The sequence below is a fragment of the Lissotriton helveticus genome, chromosome 2_1 (genome assembly GCF_964261635.1).
Source record: "Lissotriton helveticus chromosome 2_1, aLisHel1.1, whole genome shotgun sequence".
Classification (NCBI taxonomy): Eukaryota; Metazoa; Chordata; class Amphibia; order Caudata; family Salamandridae; genus Lissotriton; species Lissotriton helveticus.
Genome location: NC_136059.1, coordinates 999,373,226 through 999,391,159, shown reverse-complemented (window position 1 = coordinate 999,391,159; position 17,934 = coordinate 999,373,226). Strand labels below are relative to the sequence as shown.

At 46.7% G+C, this 17,934-nt stretch overlaps 1 protein-coding gene across 1 annotated transcript in view; it reads right to left on the bottom strand.

The window, feature by feature from the left end:
* Positions 1–17,934, bottom strand: part of TMC1 (transmembrane channel like 1) — a 654,455-nt gene that overhangs the window by 600,366 nt on the left and 36,155 nt on the right. The window lies entirely within an intron of this gene.

The window sequence follows — 17,934 nt, the reverse complement described above, 5'->3', positions numbered from 1 at the left end:
AGCGCAGTGGTCTTTTGTGGCACCTCGGCTCACAACATGATCAGCAAGTCCTGGAGCACTGCAGCATCTGGCTTAGAGGCAGCATGGCCGGTCCCATCCATACCTGTGACTCTGCAGTGATGCATGGATTCAGCTCAGCACTGTTGATTGATGACCCTGATCCCACTTATGAAACCTACACTTTGAGTGAGAGGAAGACTCCAAACTAGGAATAGGTCATTTTTATAGTAGCGCTTCGTGCCGCAATTTTATTCTGAAGTGCTGTAAATAGTGCATTATTACTGCCGCTCATTATGACAATAACTGTAGTGATGACTGGGAATGTAACCTCTGGGGGCAGGATTGAAACCTGATGAAGTTGCTGTGAAGGTTACTGTGGTTTTTCCCTGAGCACTGCATGTAATGTTAGGTCATAGGTCAGAGTTCCAAGCAAAATAGGTTAGTGGATTAAATATTTAGTTGTTTCTAGATCTTTGCTTATCTTCTCAGCAACTGGTTACAGTGCTAGAGTTGGGAAAACATTTACTCCTGGATCGAGGTGTGGCAGAGGCAAGGGGGTGGACACATGGGAGTGTTTCTGTTGGTGCCATCACATCAGCTTCCTTGCCTGGCTTGCCTCTGCCATTTCCATGTTGTTCCTTATATAATTCTGTCCGTCATGTCTACACAAGGAGGAGTGAGGTGAATATGATCATACTGCAATGGAGTTAGGGACAGGCTTGATCCTTGTTTAGCTGATTTTTGATTTCGGGTTTGAGTAGCAGGGTGAGGGTTGGTGTTTGGGTTCTTATCTGACATCCTGTTGAAGCGGGTGCGGGGACGTATTGCTAACAGCATGTGATGGCGATTGAATTGAAGCCTTTGCCTTAAGTTCTGACCTCCACTTCCACTTAGCCCATCCTCTTAATCTGCTGAAGAGCACTTATGTGCTCACACCCCTTTGCAAATTCATGGGAAAATATTTTTATGGGGCAGGCATCCTGTTTTCCTTTTAGGAAAATTGGCTGCATTAAAAAAAAAAACGCTTTATTTAAAAGGAGTCCCAGACATGGAGGTCTGCTGAGCCCAGCAGTCCACCATACCTGAGTGGGCCTGCCATTCTCAATGGGGTCGCAAATTGAGAGTGCCTCATTCATATTCATGAGGCTTGCAAGTTACGACCCCATTGAGAATCGCAAACAGTGTCACAGACACTGTTGTACATTGGAAATTGTAACTCGCAATCGAGCGCAAATTGCGAGCTGCAATTTCCAATGGTCGTACATCTGGCCCTAAGGCCCATCATAGAGGAGCATCACATTCTGAAATGAAGACCAAAATGTTGTCTACTTCCTTTCCTAATCAAATACTATGTTTTTTAAAGAACTGCAGTATTTGTATTTTATCAAAATAAAAGTAAAACACAACCAAGATATAGCAACACCGCGATATGCCGACCAAGCACTCAACCGTCAATGGACTTGCCTGATATGTCTCAATATATAAGGTTTGTAAGTCAATTACCATCTCAACATTTAATAGAAGCATAGGTAGAATTTTAAGGTTATTGTAGTTCAGCATGTCCCTGTATTACATCCACCCTCACCATATCTTATCATGTTTTGTGGCCACCCATGGGCCTTCTATATTGATTTTTCCAAAATCCAGCACAGGTCCTACCCAAAGTACCATTTGGAGTTTGTCAGAGCTTCTGTCGCTCTCCAGTTCTGGGCTACATATCTTTTAGCTATAACCAGGCCTAATTCTATGTATGTCCTAACATATCTGTTTAAACTCAGCTCATCTAAGGTATTAGAAAGGGGGTTGGGAGCACACTGACTCACAGTCCCAGCACAGTTCGCCCAGTTGCATCCTGGTAAATGCAGTACACAGTTCAAACTTACTTCAAAATTAGCTGGAGTTTTTCACCAAAGTTGGTGCAGACATTGCTGTATATCTCTAGACACATGTTTCTGGGTTGAGCCCGTCATCAGTAGAGAGCAGCAGTATTAGAGAGGAAGAAGAAAAATCCTCTAGGGTTGCTGGAAATGCTGCCAAGTTCATCTCAGGTCACACTACCACTCACATGCACACAGGTGCATCTCCAAAGCTCATCAGCTTGCTAGCTCAAGGGAGCCTTTTAATCAGAAAGGGGGTTGGGAGCGCACTGCCTCACAGTCCCAGCACAGTTCGCCCCTTTGCATCCTGTAAAATGCATTACACAGTTCAAACTTACTTCAAAATTAGCTGGAGTTTTTCACCAAAGTTGGTGCAGACATTGCTGTATATCTCTAGACACGTGTTTCTGGGTTGAGCCCGTCATCAGTAGAGAGCAGCAGTATTAGAGAGCAAAGAAAAATCATCTGGGGTTGCTGGAAATGCTGCCAAGTTCCTCTCAGGTTGCAGGACCACTCACAGGCACACAGGTGCATCTCCAAAGCTCGTCAGCTTGCTGGCTCAAGGGAGCCTTTTAAACAGAAAGGGGGTTGGAAGCACACTGCCTCACAGTCACCGCACAGTTCACCCCTTTGCATCCTGGTAAATGCAGTACACAGTTCAAACTTACTTCAAAATTAGCTGGAGTCTTTCACCAAAGTTGGTGCAGACATTGCTGTATATCTCTAGACACGTGTTTCTGGGTTGAGCCTGTCATCAGTAGAGAGCATCAGTATTAGAGAGCAACGAAAAATCATCTGGTATGCTGGAAATGCTGCCAAGTTCCTCTCAGGTCACAGTACCACTCACAGGCACACAGGTGCATCTCCAAAGCTCGTCAGCTTGGTGGCTCAAGGGAGCCTTTTAAAACAGAAAGGGGGTTGGGAGCACACTGCTTCACAGTCCCAGCACAGTTTGCCCCTTTGCATCCTGGTAAATGCAGTACACAGTTCAAACTTACTTCAAAATTAGCTGGAGTTTTTCACCAAAGTTGGTGCAGACATTGCTGTATATCTCTAGACATGTGTTTCTGGGTTGAGCCCGTCATCAGTAGAGAGCAGCAGTATTAGAGAGCAAAGATAAAAATCATGTGGGGTTGCTGGAAATGCTGCCAAGTTCCTCTCAGCTCACAGTACCACTCACAGGCACACAGGTGCATCTCCAAAGCTCGTCAGCATGCTGGCTCAAGGGAGCCTTTCAAAACAGAAAGGGGGTTGGGAGCACACTGCCTCACAGTCCCAGCACAGTTCGCCCCTTTGCATCCTGGTAAATGCAGTACACAGTTCAAACTTACTTCAAAATTAGCAGGAGTTTTTCACCAAAGTTGGTGCAGACATTGCTGTATATCCCTAGACATGTGTTTCTGGGTTGAGAGCAAAGAAAAATCATCTGGGGTTGCTGGAAATGCTGCCAAGTTCCTCTCAGGTCACAGTACCACTCACATGCAAACTGTGCTGGGACTGTGAGGCAGTATGCTCCCAACCCCCTTTTCATCTAAGGTATTAGGATGGTCTGTGGGGAGATAGGACAATGACAGTCTCAAGACAGTGGGCATGTGCCCTAACAGCATTTCCCAACTGCCTTGAAACCCCCTACAGTTCCATACTGTGTGCTGGAAGTCACCAGTTTTTTCTTGATAACTCAGGCATGGGAGGATTCTTTTCCCACACACCTGAGTCTGGAAATAGCTATTTCTTAGAGTGCCATTAAAGCAGACTGCCAATACACATTCTCCAATGTGCCTATGTCTGTTTCCCATGATGCAACACAGCCTGAAGGGTGTATATACAAATAATGTTCTGTAGACACTTGAGTTTTTTCGGCCATACTTTGTTGAGTGATGTAGTGGCATTTAAGGTGGTGAAATTCAGTGAAAGTGCATGACAGACCTGCATATAGTGAAAGACCTTTATCCCAGATAGTCCAAATTCTTACAGGCAAAGTAGAAAAATATTTTATGTTTTGAGTGGTTACATACCCAAGTGTGGGTGCACCGAAGGTATGCCAATGCATAAAACTTTCTAAAGCTGTGACCTGAATAGTCTTGTCCAAAGTGGACGTTGGTTGGGTTTGTTTCTTTGTCTAGTCCATCATTCAAATGAGTATACTTAATATCACTCCAGTCCCATCAGCAATGCTTAATTTGAGCCAATGGTTGCAGGTGGGGTCCAACAGCACTCTTTCTTGGGGGCTGGGTACATATTTTTCATTAACAGACTCTGTTATGTTATGTTATGTTATGCGCATTTATTAAGCGCACATATGCTCCAGCGAAGGAGCGTCCTGGCGCCCGACAAGGTAGCAGCATAACACAACTAAACAGCACAGAGTAAAAAGAGAGGACTAAGGGAACAGAAAAGTTTTAACCGCATGGCGGAAAGAGAGCAGGTTCCCAAGAGCGCAAATCGCCGGAGGGAGGGTATTCCAAAGCAATGCAGCGCGAACTTGAAAAGAGCGTCCGGCAGCCCTGCAAAGCTTAAAACGAGGGACGACCGCCAGTTCAAGGTCGGAAGATCTTAAAGACCGAACGGGAACATAACGGGACATAAGTTTGGACAAGATCGCGGCAGGGGATCCCTTAAGGATTTTATAGGCAACACAGAGGACTTTGAACCGAATCCTCTGTGCCACTGGGAGCCAATGCAGCGAACGCAGGGTATTAGTAGTGGAGCAGAATCTGGGTAATCCCACCACTGCTCTCGCTGCCGCATTCTGAACCCGCTGGAGGCGTCTAATTTCCGCTTGATTCAGGCCCACTAAGAGGGAGCTAGCGTAATCCAACCTAGAGATCACTGTGGCTTGGATCACGAGTTGCCTAGTAGTGGCATCAAAGAACTTAAGCACAGGACGAAGTCCACGCAAGATGCCAAAACAGCAGGCCGCCGTGCGTTTGGTATGGCAGACGAAGGCAAGGGAAGGATCCAGCCAAACCCCAAGGTTTTTGAGCTCAGAGACCGGGGTTGGTGTAGGGCCTAGATCCGTTGGCCACCACCTGTCTCCCCAGAGTTCCGTTTGTTTGCCAAAAATCATCACCTCGGTCTTACTGGCGTTCAGCTGGAGACAGTTGGACGTCATCCAGCGGGCGACCGCCCGAAGTCCTTGTTGGAATCTGGGGGCATCCACGTCCGCATCTCCGCTGATCGTGACCGCTAGCTGGGTGTCATCGGCATATGACACCATGGTCATACCCCACTGCCGGACTACCTCAGCTAGTGGTCTCACGTATAGATTGAATAACGTGGGACTCAGCGAGGAGCCTTGGGGAACCCCCAGATCCAAAGGATGGAGTTTGGACTGGTAAGGCGGGACGGCCACACTAAAGGAACGATTGGCAAGAAAGGAACGGAACCACTGGAGAGCAAGGCCAACAACACCAGCTTCCTCTAGACGACGCAGAAGGACAGGGTGGGACACGGTGTCAAAGGCGGCGCTCAGATCTAATAACACCAGCGCCGCCGTTTGACCCGCGTCTAGCACGGAGCGTAAATGCTCCACCATATACAGTAGAGCCGTCTCCGTGCTATGCCCAGCACGAAAACCATTGTGCGTCATGTCTAGGATGTCGGCCTGAAGTAGATGGTCCGAGATGACAGAGTTGACATGCGCCTCAGCTACTTTAGCAGGCCACGGAAGAAGTGATATTGGACGATAGTTCTCGGGCTTGCTGCCATCCAGAGATGGCTTCTCAAGGATAGGCATAACTACTGCCTGTTTCCACTTCAGTGGAACTACGCCAGAAGTAAATGACGTATTAATCAGAGAGCAAACCGGCGAGATATCGTGTGAAGCTCTGACCCTTAACAAGAAAGAGAAAAGCAGCAAAGGGGGAAAGAAGGAGGAGAAAGACAGAAAAACAATAACGCAGTGAGAAAGCAGGAATAATAAAGAACCTGGAAGAGTAAGATAAATGGACAGGAAAGATCGGGTGGTGGATGAAAGAGGCATGAGGTGGAACCAAGATTAGACAGCTTTGGTATTCAGCAACCTCAACATTCAGGCACGGATCTTGCATGCTTCTGAAAAAATACTTGGGTCCTTTTACAAATTAGGCATTTTGAGGTAACTGGAGGGGTAGTCATTAGTAGAAGCCTTCCAATAGGCGATTTAGATTTGTTTTCCACCATTGCACACATTTTAGTGTTATAATCCAGTTCTACCTTTGAAGCAAAAAGCCAGTCATTAATGTCTATGAGGTTTGATGCTCTGCAGAAAGCCAGGTGTTTTCACCGGCCGAATCCTTCATCATATGGAGATTTTCAGCATTTGGCAATACTCCCTCTGGGGGTCTGATTCTTCCACGGAGAGAACCAGATTCTGGCATTAACGCAGTTAAATAATGGGGTAGTAGAATGTGAAGGACATTTTGAAGTAAATACTATTTTGATCATTGACACCCTCCCCATAAGGAACAGTAGCAACTGTGAACTATGCAAAGGTCTCTAGGTGGAGATACTTTACTCTCCCACATCCTTGATGCACTACTGGAAATTAACGTTCCTAGGTACCATATCCTCTCTATCACCACCCCTAACTTTGACCAAGAAACCCAGTATATACTACATTTCAATCAGTTGAATCCCAATTTGGAGTAAATTCTGAAATAGTACATGTTGGAAGGCGGTTTATTAGTAGGTGCAGGTAGGTACCTACCCCTAGTAATAACACAATCACGAATAAGGTCCAGTCAAGTTTCAATAGATTAATCCTTCCTCACCACTTGGTAGCTTGGCTGACATGCAGCTAGACTTAACTTAGGAGACAGCAGTGTAAATTATTCAGTATTACCAAAATAGTAAATAAGTAAAAGGCATGATACAATGAAAATTTAACACTGGTTTATATAAAAGGAAAGTATCTTCATATTTAAAATGATACCAAAGCAACACAAATCCAATGTAGGGAACCAGAGATATGAATTTTTTTTAAAGTTTAAATAAAAACATTTCTTTCTGGCACCTAAAAGGGTAGAGCTCCAACCACAGCTATCTGGTTATGCTAGACCAGGACAAAGTCAATGTTTCAGGCTGACCGCGTTGGATACGATGAGCGGTGGTCCCCAGTCACGTTTTTACCTTCTGATGTAGCTTTTTTAGAGCTTTTTCTCTCGGCATCGAGCGATCAGGTCCTCAGATTTGGATTTTGATTCGATGATGCCGTCCTGCTGCAGCGAGATGCCTCAGTAAGTCATGGAGGTCTTTGTCTTCGTAGTCGATGGCGAGAAGCTACAGAGCTTTCAGCCGCGCAAACCTGCACAGTGAGGTGGAGTTGCGGTTCGAGATCGCCGGCTTGACTCTCGTCGTGGATATCTGTCTTCTCATGAAGCTTTTCCTACAAGTTGTTAGAAAGTTCCTTCTTAAAGAGTCCTCGAGGGTCAGAAAAAGTCTGCAGCACCAGCTAAGGGTTCAGAAGCTCTGGTTTGCTTCTTGGGGCCTGGGACCCCAACTTGCACAATGCCCCTGGTCAATCCAAGTAGAATCCAGGTGATGCTGGTAAGCTGGAGTTGTCCTTCAAGTGGATGTTTCAGGTGGCTTCTTCCAGCGCTTTTCTACCTGTTGCTGGTCAGGGAGTCCAGTTCTTATCTTTCAAGACAGGTGCAGTCCTTCTGAGTGCAGTCCTCTCTTGCGCAGTCCAAGGGTCCAGCATGGCAGTCCTTCTCCAGATGTTTTTAGGCAGGGATATGAGGCACTATTGCAGCTCTCCCATATGTATTCCCCATTCTGGGCTGGCAAGAGGGGCGGAGATCAACCAATGGAGTTCAAGTAGCCACCCTCTGCCATGAGAACGTCCTGAAGTGTGGCATATTTATGTCCCAGAATACACATCTCAGCACAAATCCGAATAGAGAAAATCTCTCCTTGAAGTTCAGGTCTGGCTAACACAACCCACAAGTGTGGCTAACTTGTCCCTACATATTACCCTTTACAGACCCTCTCCTAATCTAATTATTGGGGCTCCCATCTGGCTGGGGTTCAAAGGCTGGCTATTGTCTTGTGACATCTGGGCTTCTCCCTTTGAAGACAAGTTTATCTCCGCAGCACCCTTCCTGTCCCCAACTTATCCAGGAAACAAATCTTCTCCCACCAAATGGCCGTATTGTTTCAGCCACAGGGCTCTTCACACCTTATCAGGGAGGAGCTTGGCTCAGGCTTTTAAAGGCCGGCCAATCAGAAGTGGCTGCTACAGGGCTGCTTTAGGTAACTTTACGATCATAAGTTCTAAAACTCATTTCCTGCAATAGTTATAATAAATCTGACCTTGGCAAGTTTTTGAATATATTGTAACTATTATTTTGATACTTTGAATTATGTTACTATCTCACTCCAGTCAAAAGTTAGACTTTATTAAACCTTAGTAAAGCCTTCCCACGTTAGCCTGTGGAGCTAGCAGCACTGTAATGTGGAAAACAACTTTGGATGTTTTTGCGCCATCAGGGTTTCTAACACATTTTTTATAATGTCCCTGCTTTTTTATAACAAGGCACCCTTCCCTTGAGGCACCTAGGGCAGACCTTAGGGGTGACTTATATGTAATAAAAAGGTAGTTTTAGTCTTTAGAAATAGTTTTCATTCCAAATCTAATTTGACACAGTTTTATTTTAAAAACAGCTTGCAAGGCAGGGCTGGCTTTAAAATGACACCAGACACCACAGCAATGCACACCTAAGTGCATTAAGTCCACTGTGATCTCTAAACCTACATGCGCTACCATATACTAGGGACTTACAGATAGGTTGACTGTAACAATTGCAAATACACTAATTACCATATACCTTTTAAACAGAGCACTGGCTATGGGCCTGGCTAGCACAGCCCAGGCCACATTCAGAGTCAATAAACACCAGTAACAGCCAAGAAATATTTATTTATTTATTTATTTATTTATTTATTGGGACATTTATTGAGCGCTGCGCTTACGCACACCGGCGTGTCCACGCGCTGAGAGTGGGAGTAGACAGATGACAGGGAGCAAAAACATCACGGGCCCTTATTTGCTATAAAGATAGGTTTTTAATTTTGCCCGGAATCTGGCCTCATCTAGTTCCAGACGCAGGTCCGTTGGCAGTTTGTTCCAGTAAGTTGCCGCCAAATATCTGAAAGACCTGCCTCCCATGCGGGCCTTCTTGATTCTTGGGGTCCTCAGTAAGCCACCCCCTGTTGATCTAAGTGCCCGTGTTGGTATGTAGGCTTCGATCAAATTCGTCAGGGGGACGGGTGCCCTGCCATTCAAAATACGGTGACAGGTACATAGGGCTTTATACTCCACTCTTCTCCTTACAGGGAGCCAGTGTAGCTGCTGGAGGGCCGCCTTAGAGTGCGCCCTTTTTGGCAGTCTGAGTATCAGCCGTGCAGCCGCATTCTGCAGCACTTGCAGCCGGGCCATGCTTTTTTCTGGCGCTCCCAGGTACAGCAGGTTCCCATAGTCCGCCCGAGCTGTTACCAGGGCATGAACCAAGGTTTGACTTGCTTCCAGCGGGAGTAAGTCCAGGACCTTTCTCAGCTTCTTCAGAATCCCGAAGCAGACTCCCACCACCCGATTAATCTGGGGGCCAAAGGTGAGCCCTACGTCAAACCACACCCCCAAATTGCGCGCCTCTAGGCACGGGGTAGGGGTGGGGCCAAGGCAGGAGGGCCACCATGCCGGCGACCAGGCAGACTGGGCTCTCCCTACCACCAGCACCTCTGTCTTGCTGCCGTTCAGCTTCAAGCAATTGTTGGCCATCCATTCGGCAAGATCTTTCATACACGAACGGAAGCCATCGGCAGCAAGACAGGGCGCCTGCGACAGGGAGATTACCAGCTGCGTGTCGTCAGCATAAGAGACTAGTTGGAGGCCATGACTCTCCACGATCGATGCAACAGGCGCGACGTACAAATTAAAAAGGGTAGGGCTCAAGGACGAGCCCTGCGGCACGCCTTGGCCCAAAGGCACCCCCCTAGAATAGCAGTCTCCCTGCCTGACTTGAAAACTTCTCTCATTGAGGAAGTCTTGGATCCATCTCAGCGCGGTGCCAGAGATGCCACCTCTGTTCAGACACTGTAGCAAGATGTTGTGTGCTACAGTGTCGAACGCCGCGCTGAGGTCCAACAAGATCAGAGCCATAGTTTGGCCTGCATCCACGCCCTCTCTCAGATGTTCCGTTGCCATGAGGAGGGCGGACTCAGTGGAATGACGTGGCCTGAAACCAAACTGCGTCGCATGGAGCAGTCCCCTTTCCTCTACGTGCTTCATAATTTGGATATTAACCACCTTTTCCGCCACTTTTGACAGAAAAGGCAGGAGGGAGATGGGCCTCAGATTTTCTAATACCTCGAAGCCTAAATGTGGTTTCTTCCTGAGCGGGAGCACCACCGCCTGTTTCCATCCGACCGGCAGCTTCCCTGACCCGAAAGATACACCGAGGATATGCCTTATATAAGGCTCCAGGACTACCAGACTGTCTGCCAAGCGTTTAGGCGACACCGGGTCCCACGGGGAACCTGTTTTTACAGAGCGGCACACCACTAATAATTCCTCAGGAGGAGGGGTGCAAAAGCGTGTAATATGCCCTGCCGTCTCTGTGTGCCCTATTGCTTCCTCTAGGTCCAGCCCTATAGGCCGAATAGGGAAAGTTGAATAAATCTTCTCTACTTTAGCGGAGAAGTAGTTTGCAATTCGGTCACAAGACTCCGTAGAGCAGCTCTCCGGCTCTGTAGATGCCTGCACCGACGTCAAGGATTTATAGATGCCAAAAAGTTCCTTGGCAGAGTTTTCCGCCCCCTGAATTTGTTCCGCAAAATAGGCTGCCTTAGACTTTTTTATCAGCCTGTGGTGAATGCGCCTTTTTTCCAGAAATAGATCCCTGGCCTGGTTGTCATAAGACACCCTCCAGACTTTTTCTGCCCGCCTACAGTCTGCCTTTGTCAGTCTCAACTCAGCACTGAACCAAGGAGCTGAGCGATCTTTCCGAGCGCCTGTAGTAGTAGGGCGGCAGAGTGGGGCTGTCTGGTCAAGCGCTGCCGTAATGCGCTGATTCAGATTGAGGACAGCTGTTTCTATGTCCTCACCCCCTGGCAAACCGTCCCTAGTTAGGGCTTGGTTAAAAGCTGCCACCGAGAATTGGCCCACTTCCTCCTAGGATAGTTAGCGGGTACCTGGCTGGTTTTGTTGGAGTTTCTACTCTGTATGGAGAATGCCACCAGGAAGTGGTCGGTCCAGGGAAAGGGTTCAACACCTGACACTTCCACACCTTCCCAATTAGCATAGACCGGGTCCAGGAGGTGTCCCAATCGATGCGTAGGCGACTTAAGTTTCAGGTCCAGTTGCAGGGCAAGCATGTCCCGACCAAAATCCTCAACCCCGATAGCCTCAGGGCAGTTGAGGTGCAGGTTGAGATCTCCTAAAAGGAGAAATTTATCCCTGCGCAGGGTCGCCTCCATGAGGCTTTCTAACAGGCTCTCCCTAAACTTAGTGCAGGCCCCTGGGGGCCGATATACCAGACATCCATTAAGCGTCATGGCCCCATTAATTTTAATCGAGAAGAGACCCGCCTCACTCTCCATGATCGGCGTGCGTTCTAAGCAGCAACCCAAAGTGTCCTTAAAAATAATCGCAATCCCCCCTCCCACCCCCTCAGGCCTATCTTGCCTGACCCAGGAGTAATTCTCCGGTGTAGCTTCAATAATGTCAGAGTCGGAAAACTGATCTAACCACGTTTCAGTTAGAAACAGTAAATCAAGTTTTTTTCCGTAATCAGCTCGAACACATCGAGCCTGTGTTTACGTAACGACCTGACATTCAGGAGGCCGCAGGACAGTGCCTGCTCCGTAGTGTCCCGCGGCATAGTAGTCATGCGAAAGCTGCAATGAGGGCATACCCTGTCGCTGCTCATCATCCCGTGCATACAGGAGGAGGCAGTGTGGGGGCGGAAACCAAGTAGTTGTTCTCTAGTCCAGTAGATCTTTCGACCAGGGGTAGTAGCCCTAGGCCGCAATCGGCCGCGGACGGGCGCAGACGGGCTTAACTCTGGCGCGACTCCGGCGCGCCACCGATGCGCCTGCTGCGCTCGTCCGCTGCGCTGACGCATGGGGAGATGTTTAAATAGGCTGATGACCAGGGTGGTCGGAGTCAGCAGGGCAAGTTGGGAGGGGTTTTTAAAAAGAGAGTAGCGTCCAGCGCTCGTTATCAGCAGGACGGCGAGGCTGGGCTGGGCTGCTTGTAGTCAGCGATGGAGAGACAAAGGTATTTTTAAAATCAAAAGTCAAATGCCACCCGCGAGCAAGTCCTCTGCCACAGGACTGCTCGAGTACAGTGGCGAAAAAGGGGGCGGAGCCTAAATAGGCTGATGACCTGGGTGGGCGGAGTCAGCAGGGCAGGTTGGGAGGGGTTTTTAAAAAGAGAGTAGCGTCCAGCGCTCGTAATCAGCAGGACGGCGAGGCTGGGCTGGGCTGCTTGTAGTCAGCGATGGAGAGACAAAGGTATTTTTAAAATCAAAAGTCAAATGCCACCCGCGAGCAAGTCCTCTGCCACAGGACTGCTCGAGTACAGTGGCGAAAAAGGGGGCGGAGCCTAAATAGGCTAATGACCAGGGTGGGCGGAGTCAGCAGGGCAGGTTGGGAGGGGTTTTTAAAAAGAGAGTAGCGTCCAGCGCTCGTAATCAGCAGGACGGCGAGGCTGGGCTGGGCTGCTTGTAGTCAGCGATGGAGAGACAAAGGTATTTTTAAAATCAAAAGTCAAATGCCACCCGCGAGCAAGTCCTCTGCCACAGGACTGCTCGAGTACAGTGGCGAAAAAGGGGGCGGAGCCTAAATAGGCTGATGACCAGGGTGGGCGGAGTCAGCAGGGCAGGTTGGGAGGGGTTTTTAAAAAGAGAGTAGCGTCCAGCGCTCGTAATCAGCAGGACGGCGAGGCTGGGCTGGGCTGCTTGTAGTCAGCGATGGAGAGACAAAGGTATTTTTAAAATCAAAAGTCAAATGCCACCCGCGAGCAAGTCCTCTGCCACAGGACTGCTCGAGTACAGTGGCGAAAAAGGGGGCGGAGCCTAAATAGGCTGATGACCTGGGTGGGCGGAGTCAGCAGGGCAGGTTGGGAGGGGTTTTTAAAAAGAGAGTAGCGTCCAGCGCTCGTAATCAGCAGGACGGCGAGGCTGGGCTGGGCTGCTTGTAGTCAGCGATGGAGAGACAAAGGTATTTTTAAAATCAAAAGTCAAATGCCACCCGCGAGCAAGTCCTCTGCCACAGGACTGCTCGAGTACAGTGGCGAAAAAGGGGGCGGAGCCTAAATAGGCTGATGACCAGGGTGGGCGGAGTCAGCAGGGCAGGTTGGGAGGGGTTTTTAAAAAGAGAGTAGCGTCCAGCGCTCGTAATCAGCAGGACGGCGAGGCTGGGCTGGGCTGCTTGTAGTCAGCGATGGAGAGACAAAGGTATTTTTAAAATCAAAAGTCAAATGCCACCCGCGAGCAAGTCCTCTGCCACAGGACTGCTCGAGTACAGTGGCGAAAAAGGGGGCGGAGCCTAAATAGGCTGATGACCAGGGTGGGCGGAGTCAGCAGGGCAGGTTGGGAGGGGTTTTTAAAAAGAGAGTAGCGTCCAGCATTCGTAATCAGCAGGACGGCGAGGCTGGGCTGGGCTGCTTGTAGTCAGCGATGGAGAGACAAAGGTATTTTTAAAATCAAAAGTCAAATGCCACCCGCGAGCAAGTCCTCTGCCACAGGACTGCTCGAGTACAGTGGCGAAAAAGGGGGCGGAGCCTAAATAGGCTGATGACCTGGGTGGGCGGAGTCAGCAGGGCAGGTTGGGAGGGGTTTTTAAAAAGAGAGTAGCGTCCAGCGCTCGTAATCAGCAGGACGGCGAGGCTGGGCTGGGCTGCTTGTAGTCAGCGATGGAGAGACAAAGGTATTTTTAAAATCAAAAGTCAAATGCCACCCGCGAGCAAGTCCTCTGCCACAGGACTGCTAGAGATAGAGATAGAGATAGGGGTGATCAGGGCTAAAAGGATGACTTTCCTACAGTACAGTATCTGCAGCACTCCAGTCTGGTTGACTAAGGTACATAATATGGACATTGGGATATATTGATACCCTGTCTTTGACCTCCGAAGTTAATCTAAACCACACAACACCATCTTTACTTATGAGCTTTCTGGCCAATGTTTCCATTGCCATTACAAATAAGAGTGGTGGTAAGGAGCACTCCTCTTGCATCCTCTGCCAACTGATGAACCAGTAAGACAGTTTATTAGCCCATATTCTTGCCAGGGGTTGCGTGTCAAGTCTAAACAAATATCCCCAGTTTAGGTTGTCAAATGTATTTTCAAAGTCAATTTGGAGGACAGCAAGCAATATACGAAGTCGCCCTGCCAGGGCCAATGAATTAATAAGTGGGCAAATATTGAGTTTTGTCTTTCTATAGTAAATAAAGACACTTTGGTAAGCGTGTACCAGCGAGCAAATCACTATTGTCAAGAGATTCAACAGGATTTTAGAAAGCATTTTTAACTCCACTTTAATTAAACAGATCGGTATTGCAATGCTAATTGCCTCTCCTCCATCTTATGGCAATGGTCCCTTCTCTATAGTTGCAGCATATAATGCTAGTGATTGTGTTTCTAGTATGCCAGAAAACAACTAAAACAAATTCACAGAGAACCCATTTTCCACTTGTTTTTCCTTGCCAATCGCTTCAGAGACATCCTCGACCGTCGACTCCTAGGTCTCTATTTTTTTGTCCTCATTTAATATAAATAAGTAATAAATCTTTAAGCAAACCAAGGGTTTATTTAAGGATCCCCGTACATGCCTGATGATACCTCAGGTTATTAGACAAATTATAACTAATACCCTCCTCTTGTAGGACCCCAAATATAACCAGAATTAAGCTTACCTTAATCACTCCCCCCAGACCCTCCAAGACAGTCTTACCTATGTCTTGCCAGAAGGCCTGGATAGAAGTACTCTGCCAAAACATGTGCAGATCATCCGCATCATCAGACTCGCACTTCAGACAAACCTTTCGATGAACACCTCACAATTTGGCCAGCTTCTTTGGAGACCAGTATGCCTTAAGGAGTGTGAACAGATGGTTCCTCTTAAGATAAGCAGCTTTGACCACATTCCAAAGAGTGCACATTGATACTTGCCATAGGTACGTTACGTTGATTGAAGGCAGGTCTCTTCTCCAGGACTCCTCCATAGGTACTAAAGGGGGTTTACCCTTAATCAGAAGCCAATACCATTCGGAATCCTCCTTTTGTTGAACTAGTCGGCTACAAAGAGAGAGTTCATGGTCAACACTATCTTCTTCTTTATCCAAATGTGAGGCCCAACTAGATAGTTGATAAAACTTAAATCTTGCAAGTCTTTGGTGTGTAGCATTATACAACACGGCCCACAGGAGGAATTTATTTCCTTGAAGCAGTAGGCCTCAACTCAAGATACCTTCCTGCTGTAATACGGTGGATAGCAAGTTTTAAGCAGACTGGCGTACCTAGGGAGTTCCAGATGGGGGCCCCTGCACTATAACAAGAGATCTTTAGGATCTTTCTGATTTGAAACCAAACTTCACAGGCCGAACTTAAAACCTTTAGTTACATTTTTTTTAAATAATTTTAGGTTTTCAAACTTAAAAAGACATTGGTCGCCCCCTTGTGGGGTATTTTCAGACATGCCCACCAGCATAGGAGGGAAACAGGAAGAGTTGAAAAAGAGAGGTCTTACATTCTTTAGCTGAAAGGCAAAACAATAAAAGTGAAGATCCGGGCTAGCAATACCCCCTCAAGCTTTCAACATCTCGGCTTCCACCATCCAATCCTCACCCCTATGTTAGCCCAGAGAAAATTATTTATTGACCTTTGTACTTTTTTCAAAGCAGACTGATCAAAAGATAAAGGGATCATGTTAAAGATTAAAGTGAACCTTGGCAAAATCAGCATCTTAATTAAATTTGAGCAACCCAAAATGGATAATGCAAGACTATTCCAAGAATTTAATAGCAAAACCATATCTTTCTGTTTAAGGTCTAAATTTACATGGGTCGTCTTAGTGATATCATGAGTGATTTGGATGTCAAGATAGCAGATTTGCTGTTTTGTTGTAACTGAGATTACAGGTGTGTTCCACGTCACAGTCTCTGTTTTTTGAGGATTAATTAGATACCCTGAAATCCTTCCAAAATTCGTCAATAGCTTCTCCAGACAGGGTAAGATAGCAGGGGAGCCGCTTGAAGTTCATCAATGGGTCTGCATGTAAGGCGACTTTTTTCTCCCAACCCTCCCATCTAAAAGGTGTAAAAATATAACTTGCCCTGATGCTACAAGCCAGGGGTTCTATGCATATAAATTGAATAATGAAGGGGATAACGGGCATCCCTGTCTCGTCCCTCATTCTAGCTTAATTGATTTGGAGAGGTTGCCGTTAATAATAAGTCTGGCAGTGGGCGTTTTGTAGATATTTTTAATTGCTCTAATAAAATAATCACCCAAACAGTCAAGTCATATATGATAAAAGAAAAGTCCAATTCACTGGATCAAAAGCCTTCACTGCATCAAAAGCAACAATTGAGAGGAGACGTTTAGGAGCAGTGGCTATATCAATCACCCCAATTAGCTCATGTGTTAGCTTGTGAAGCTGGCAACCCCTGATGAATCCCTTCTGGTCCAGATAAACCAAGGAACTCATTGCCAAATTCAGCCTCCCTGCAAAAATGTGTGCAAGGATTTTATAATCACAATTTAGCAGGGAGATAGGTCGATATGACTCGCAGTTCTTTGGGTTTTTATTTGGTTTAAGAATCAAAGAAACTGCAGCCTCATCCCATGACTTGGGGAGGGTTGTTTTCTGAAAAAATACTATCAAATAAAATCACAAGAACCGGGGCGATCTCTTCAGCCAAAGCCACATAGAGTTCATTCGGGATGGCGTCGCTTCCCGCTGATCTGCCCTTCTTTAAATGTTTCAACACAGTCTTCAATTCTGCTAAATCAATATTTCAATTCAACAAACTTGTTTGACTTTCCATGAGGCAAGGGAGCAATAGATCCTCAATATAGTTCTTAATTTGCAACTCTGAGACCACTAGGTCTTCTGTATAAAAGTCCTGAAAAAAAACTTTGAATGCCTGTTCTATTTTCAGATTATCTGAAGAGGCCTCTCCTGAGTCTAGTGTTATCTCTCTGATTACATTACTAGTTTGATTTATCCGGGACATCCAAGCATGTTTCCCACACCACTTCCTTACACTCATAATTAGCTAATTTACTGACCTCTAAATTTTTCCTAATTGTATCGTCCAGGTGGTCTTTTAATAACGGCTTCCTAGCTGTAAATCTCTACCTTGCTCCCCATCCAAATGCCCTTTCTGGAGGGATTCACACTCAACTCTTGCTCTAAGGATATCTTCCTCCAATTTCCATACAACCTTCCTAGTCTCCTTATGCTTCCTAGCCTCCAAACGTAATACTACCCCTCTAATAATTGCTTTATATGCATCCCAGATCATTTCTAATGAGGCAGAATTTAAGTTGATGTCAAAGAAAGTTTGTGTTTCTTCCTTCAACTGTGCTATTATTAAGGGATCAAGGAGGAGAGTTCTATCAAAGGTCCATCTCCTCGTAGATTCAGATTTGGACATTTGGAGGACTAACACAACAGCATAATGATCAGAGAGATGTTCCGGGACGCATGTAATTGATGACATGTGTTTCAGCAATCTTTAGTCAATCAAGAAGAAATCAATACCGGAAAAAAACGAGTAAGAAGATAGGAGCTAAGCCTTCTCTCGTCTCTGATCCATCTCATTTCCCTGCTATAACCCCACCAAAATGGCCGCGGAAAGACTCCACCAAACTGAAAATAACTCCTTCTCTCAGATCTTTCTTTAGGGTGCTACCGCTAGAGCAGCAAACTTGTCTGGCAAATATACCTCGGTTAGAAAGGCAATTATTATCTCAAGTCGCACCCTTCACTTCAATTGTTGATACTAAAATGGCTGATATAGGAGAAGTAGAAAGTACCGTGACTGTACAGGAAACGGGATTTGAATTTTTCAA